The sequence below is a fragment of the Schistocerca americana genome, chromosome 1, assembly GCF_021461395.2.
Source record: "Schistocerca americana isolate TAMUIC-IGC-003095 chromosome 1, iqSchAmer2.1, whole genome shotgun sequence".
In the NCBI taxonomy this organism is placed as follows: Eukaryota; Metazoa; Arthropoda; class Insecta; order Orthoptera; family Acrididae; genus Schistocerca; species Schistocerca americana.
This window is the reverse complement of record NC_060119.1, coordinates 912,385,212-912,392,712: the sequence shown is the minus strand read 5'-3', so window position 1 is coordinate 912,392,712 and position 7,501 is coordinate 912,385,212.

Here is a 7,501-nt window from a genome sequence, read left to right as displayed (position 1 = left end):
AGCTGCATGGCAGAGAGTACGTTCCATTACACCAGTTATTAGGGTTTCTTCCCATTTCAATCATGTATGGAGCGAGGGAAGAATGACTGTTTGAATGTCTCTGTGCGTGCAGTAATTATCCTGCTCTTATCCCCACGATACCTATGTAAGTGAGACATAGGATGTTGTAGTACACTACTGGCCACCACGAAGATGACGTGCTACAGACGCGAAATTAAACCGACAGGAAGAAGATGCTGTGAAATGCAAATGATTAGCTTTTCAGAGCATTCACACAAGGTTAACGCCGGTAGCGACACTTACAACGTGCTGACATTACGAAAGTTTCTAACCAATTTCTCATACACAAACAGCAGTTGACCGTCGTTGCCTGGTGAAATGTTGTTGTAATGCCTCGTGTAAGGAGGAGAAATGCGTACCATCACGTTTCCGACTTTGATAAAGGTCGAATTGTAGCCCATCGCGATTGTGGTTTATCGTATCGCGACATCGCTGCTCGCTTTGGTCGAGATCCAATGACTGCTACCAGAATATGGAATCGGTGGGTACAGGAGGGTAATACGGAACGCCGTGCTGGATCCCAACGGCTCGTATCACTAGCAGTCGAGATGACAGGCATCTTATCCGCATGGCTGTAGCGGATCGTGCAGCCACGTCTCGATCCCTGAGTCAACAGGTGGGGACGTTTGCAAGGCAACAACCATCTGCACGAACAGTTCGGCGACGTTTGCAGCAGCATGGACTGTCAGCTCGGACACCATGGCTACTGTTACCCTTGCCGCTGCATCACAGACAGGAGAGCCTCCGATGGTGTACTCAACGACGAACCTGGGTGCACGAATGGCAAAACGTCATTTTTCGGATGAATCCAGGTTCTGTTTACAGCATCGTGATGGTCGGATCCGTGTTTGGCGACATCTCGGTGAACGCACATTGGAAGCGTGTATTCGTCATCGCCTGGCTTGATGATATGAGGTGCCATTGGTTACACGTCTCGGTCACCTCTGTAACACCCCACCCGTCACTTAGCTGGTTTTGGCGTGTGTTCACCACAACTAATTGACTAACAGATCAACAGAGAGTGCAAAACTGATGCAATATCGGATAACGCAAAAAAGTAATATGGTTCTGTGACCCCTGATTGAACTGCGGTGGCAGTGTTTACATTAATTTACTCAGAATTGATCACTTTTAATTAAAAGGGGGTGCACATTGATGTTATATTCAGCTATTGAACACCAGATACAAATATTGAACATAAAATTAATTAAGAAAGTGACTTAGGATTTCAACCACTTGATTGAAAACAGATGCAGTCGATTAGCACAAATTTATTTTTTAACTCGCGACCTTCAATCATCACATTACAAGGCTCTCCTATCAGGCTGTGGTAATAAATAGCGTTTGTGTGGAGTAAAGCGCGACAACTCAAAAGTAATTCCTATCGACTGACCCAGGCGTAATGCGAAGTGCGAGAAGAATTCTACAATACACGGCCCATGAAATCCTCGTGGAAACTTTGCCAACGTGATCCAACAAATTAATCAGTGGCCCGAGCGGGCGCAATATCACCGAATACAGAGTGGTGGAGCGGTGTCGTTGTGCAGACGTCGGCCGACCTCATGGTGCTGCAAGGCTGCGCTTGTCTATTCACTCCTAGCTATCTTGCTCAGTACATAGCTGAATCAAAACTTTCTATCTCCAGGCTCAATCGTTCCATCTGCTAAGTCGTAAACTGCAGAGATGCTCACTCTTTCTCAGGCAAGCTGAGTAAGGAACGCCACGTCCGCACTCTAGGCAAAATGGGAACGGAAGACCCCTACGGAGACTTCTAACAGTCCACTCTTCGCCTCGGTTTCCCCTCCAGCAAAATCACTTACGCCATTTGTAGCGCAAGTTGCGTCAATTATGCCTCGCTTCCCAGCGCCGACCAATGCCTGCTCTGGAAAGTGAACAAATTCCCACAAAATTTCCCTTCCTCTCAACTTCTGTTATTTAGCACCTCCCGGGCCACCCATCAAAGTTAGCGTCTACACAAACACAAATTCTTTTTTCCAGAATTCTGACTCCCAGGAGAGTACTTCAAATTCCTCGGTCCTACGTTCCCATCGGAGAACAGCGTATTTCATTCTGTCACTCTTCACCTGATTTGCTTCAGACTCTGCGGACCATGAATTTAGCGTGAAGTTGCTAAGGTCACGAACACACATATTTTGACCTCTGTTGACTGCTCCACCGTAGCTTTGCGCGTCTTTCTCGCATGTTTGACTGAAAACAGGATGACAGACATTTATCAACAGGCATACAAGTTCTCCGTCTGCTTCCCGGTACACCAGTATGGGCTCGAGGTTAACCACCCATACTGTCACTCATCTTAAGGTGGCTGGAGGCCGCGCCCGGTTACCACTTTCTCAGAGCTTGAGCCGCCCTAAGCTGCCCATTGTCGCTTCCCTTAGCCACTCCCCCGGCGACCACGGTCAATTCTGAGTACTTCCCTGGGATAAACTAGCCTCCAGTAAATCGACACGCTGCAATAAAATTTTCATGTCGTGTCAATTACTTTAAAACCATGACCCAACATTAATTATTTCAATATGTCCATACTATACCCTCTACAAGATGCATTGTGCCTTGTCAGTCATTTTTTTGTTCAGCCCTACTGTTCACTCAATGTGAGTTAGGTGATCTTTAATGACTTCATGTAAGGGGCATGGTTCTTGCCATCTTACACCTCTTGCTTGCATTGATGGCACTTTGAACAGTGGACACTACATTTCAGATGTGTTACGACCTGTGTCTCTACCCTTCATTCGATCCCTGCGAAACCCTACATTTCAGCAGGATAATGCACGACCGCAAGTTGCAGGTCCTGGATATGGAAAATGTTCAACTGCTGCCCTGGCCAGCACATTCTCCAGATCTCTCACCAACTGAAAACGTCTGGTCAATGGTGGCTGAGCAACTGGGTCGTCACAATACGCTAGTCATTACTCTTGATGAACTGTGGTATCGTGTTGAAGCTGCGTGGGTAGCTGTACCTGTACACGCCATCCAAGCTTTGTTTGACTCAATGCTCAGGCGTATCAAGTTCGTTATTATGGCCAGAGGTGGTTTTTCTGGGTACTGATTTCTCAGGATCTATGCACCCAAATTTCGTGAAAATGTAATCACATGTCAGTTCTAGTATAATATATTTGTCCAATGAATACCCGTTTATCATCTGCATTTCTTCTTGGTGTAGCAATTTTAATGGCCGGTAATGTATATTTCCAGAGTCGTCATTTAAATCCGGCTCTTGAAACTTTGTTAATAGACTTTCACGGGGTAGTTTAAGTCTATCTTCAACAGCATTACAATTCAGTTCTTTCAGTATCTCTGTGACACTCTCCCACAGATCAAACCAACCTGTGACCATTCGTCCTGAACGTCTTTGTATATGTTCAATATCCCCTGTTAGTTGTATTTGTTACTGATCCCACACTTGAGCAATATTCTACGACCTGTCGCACGAGTGATCTGTAAGCTATCCCCTTTTTAGACTGATTGCACTTCCCCAGTAATCTACGAATAAACCGATGTCTACCGTCTGCTTGACCCACAACTTAACCTATGTGGTCACCCCATTTCATACCCATACAAAGTGTTGTACCGAGGTACTTGTTTGATTTGGTCGATTCCGACAGTGACTCATTGATATTATAGCCATAGGACACTACGTTTCTTTTGTTTTGTGAAGTGCAGAGTTTTACATTTCTGAAAATTTCAAGCAAGCTTCCAATCTTTGCACCACTTTGAAATCTTATCAAGAGCTGATTGAATATTTATGCAGCTTCTTCCAGACAGTGCTTCAGCATAGGTAACTGTATCTCTGCAAAAGGTCTGAGGTTACTATTAATATCATCCGCAAGGTGATCGATACACAACATGAACAGCAAGGATCCCAACAAATTTCCCTGGGGCACTCCTGAAGTTACTTCTGCATCTGAGGATGACTCCATCCAAGATAACATGTTGCGTCCTCCCTACTAAAAAGTCCTCAATGTGATCACAAGTATCATTTGATACCCCATATGACCTTACTTTTGACAATAAGCGTAGGTGTGGTACGGAGTAAAATGCTTTCCGGAAATCAAGAAACACATCTGCCTGACTGCTTTGAGCCGAAGTTTTCCGTATGTTACGTCAGAAACGTGCGAGTTAGGTTTCATATGATTGGTGTTTTCGGAATTCTTGCAGTTAGGCATTGAGGAGGTCATTCTGTTCAAGATACCTCATCACGTTTGAGCTCGGATTATGTTCTAAGATTCCTCAATAAATCGATGTCAAGGAGACTGGACGGTAGTTTTGCGGATAATTTCTACTACCTTTCTCGTAGACGGGTGTAACCTATGCTTTTTACCAAGAACTGATCGCTGGTTTCTGTTCGAGCGATCTACAGTAGATTAAAGCCAGAAGAGGGACTAACTCACCCATAAATTCAGCATAGAATCTGATAGGGATTCCATCGGGCCCTGGAGGTTTTTTCAGTTTTCATGATATGAGCTGTTTCTCATCACCATTGACACTAATACTTACTTCATACAACTTTTCAGTAGTAGGAGGATTAAATTGGGAGCAATTATCCTGGATTTTCCTCTTTAGAGGAGCATTTGAAAACTGACTTAAGCATTTGAGTTTTTGTTTTGCTGCCCTCAATTTCAGTTCCTGTCTTATTCTCTAGGGACTGTACTCCAACTTTGGTGCCATTAACAGCCTTTACATACTACCAGACATTCCTTGGGTTTTTAGAAGTATGATATACCGCTGATGGTCGTTCGTATTCGCAACTGCCGATACATTTCATGTAACCGAAATGTCTTTCAACTTTCAATAAAGACGATAACATTTTTATTTTCTTCCGATATCTGTCATAATTGCGATAATAATTTATTTGTGGTGACTAGATTTAGACCATCAAGACCACTTCAAATCATAGCCTTAGTCTGGACGTGATGGTCCGAAACTAGCCTCCACAAAGAAATGACTATTATCTCAATTGTGATGGATATAATAAAGAAAATTAAAATATTTAATGCCAAAGTTGCAATTCTACCCTCCATCAGCATGTTGGAACTTCATTAAGCAATAATCACCAATAAAATACGTAAAAGATAATAATCAACTGTGATTTCTTGCCCACATACGTCATCTTTCATATGAGCTATTCTCCCAGCCTAATTATAAGAAGCCAAAAGATGAAGAAGATTCCTCTGCTGGACAGAGGATAGTAGATCATACGTACTTTACTTGAAATAGTTCTTTCATTCTTTCGTTCACATTTCTTCATCTGTCATTTGAAGACCTCATGGATTTTCGAATACTTTAATTATTGTAATACACGATGTAGAGTCGACTCTTAAACATAACCTGTAACAATGTCTTAATTTCATGGTATGTCTGAAGACTGACCGTTTAAGACATTCTGCTTTGGTCGCCGGGCGAAAATCTATGGTGCCCCGTCTGCTGGTCACCAACCTGTGAAAAAAGTTACGCGAATAACTGTACTCTCTACATCATCGTACAAAGTACATCTAAATATAAAGTTCTTCTTAGAAGTAGTTGTTTGTGTTGGTGTAGATAATTATGTAAACTGAAGTAAAATATAGAATGCCAACGTATAGCCTACTCTTCCGCAAACGCGCCAGATGTGTCGTCCAGGTTAATACATCTACGCGAAGGACGGATCATCAATAACAGTATCCTCATTCCAAGACATTAAGCGGTGTGGTGCAGTGGTTGAGATATTGGTCTCGCAAGATCCGGGCAGTCGCAGAGGGTGGGCTTACTGGTAGTTGGGAGCTCCAACGTCAGGCGCGTAATGGGGCCCCTTAGGGAAATGGCAGCAAGAGAGGGGAAGAAAACCAATGTGCACTCCGTGTGCATACCGGGGGGAGTCATTGCAGATGTGGAAAGGGTCCTTCCGGATGCCATGAAGGGTACATGGTGCACCCATCTGCAGGTGGTCGCTCATGTCGGCACCAATGATGTGCGTCGCTATGGATCGGAGGAAATCCTCTCTGGCTTCCGGCGGCTATCTGATTTGGTGAAGACTGCCAGTCTCGCTAGCGGGATGAAAGCAGAGCTCACCATCTGCAGCATCGTCGACAGGACTGACTGTGGACCTTTGGTACAGAGCCGAGTGGAGGGTCTGAATCAGAGGCTGAGACGGTTCTGCGACCGTGTGGGCTGCAGATTCCTCGACTTGCGCCATAGGGTGGTGGGCTTTCGGGTTCCGCTGGATAGGTCAGGAGTCCACTACACGCAACAAGCGGCTACACGGGTAGCAGGGGTTGTGTGGCGTGGGCTGGGCGGTTTTTTTAGGTTAGATGGCCTTGGGCAAGTACAGAAAGGGCAACAGCCTCAACGGGTGCGGGGCAAAGTCAGGATATGCGGGGACCAAGCAGCAATCGGTATTGTAATTGTCAACTGTCGAAGCTGCGTTGGTAAAGTACCAGAACCTCAAGCGCTGATAGAAAGCACCGAAGTTGAAATCGTCATAGGTACAGAAAGCTGGCTTAAGCCAGAGATAAATTCTGCCGAAATTTTTACAAAGGTACAGACGGTGTTTAGAAAGGATAGACTGCATGCAACCGGTGGTGGAGTGTTCGTCGCTGTTAGTAGTAGTTTATCCTGTAGTGAAGTAGAAGTGGATAGTTCCTGTGAATTATTATGGGTGGAGGTTACACTCAACAACCGAACTAGGTTAATAATTGGCTCCTTTTACCGACCTCCCGACTCAGCAGCATTAGTGGCAGAACAACTGAGAGAAAATTTGGAATACATTTCACATAATTTTTCTCAGCATGTTATAGTCTTAGGTGGAGATTTCAATTTACCAGATATAGACTGGGACACTCAGATGTTTAGAACGGGTGGTAGGGACAGAGTATCGAGTGACATTATATTGAGTGCACTATCCGAAAATTACCTCGAGCAGTTAAACAGAGAACCGACTCGTGGAGATAACATCTTGGACCTACTGATAACAAACAGACCCGAACTTTTCGACTCTGTATGTACAGAACAGGGAATCAGTGATCATAAGGCCGTTGCAGCATCCCTGAATATGGAAGTTAATAGGAATATAAAAAAAGGGAGGAAGGTTTATCTGTTTAGCAAGAGTAATAGAAGGCAGACTTCAGACTACCTAACAGATCAAAACGAAAATTTCTGTTCCGACACTGACAATGTTGAGTGTTTATGGAAAAAGTTCAAGGCAATCGTAAAATGCGTTTTAGGCAGGTACGTGCCGAGTAAAACTGTGAGGGAGGGGAAAAACCCACCGTGGTATAACAACAAAGTTAGGAAACTACTGCGAAAGCAAAGAGAGCTCCACTCCAAGTTTAAACGCAGCCAAAACCTCTCAGACAAACAGAAGCTAAACGATGTCAAAGTTAGCGTAAGGAGGGCTATGCGTGAAGCGTTCAGTGAATTCGAAAGTAAAATTCTATGTACCGACTTG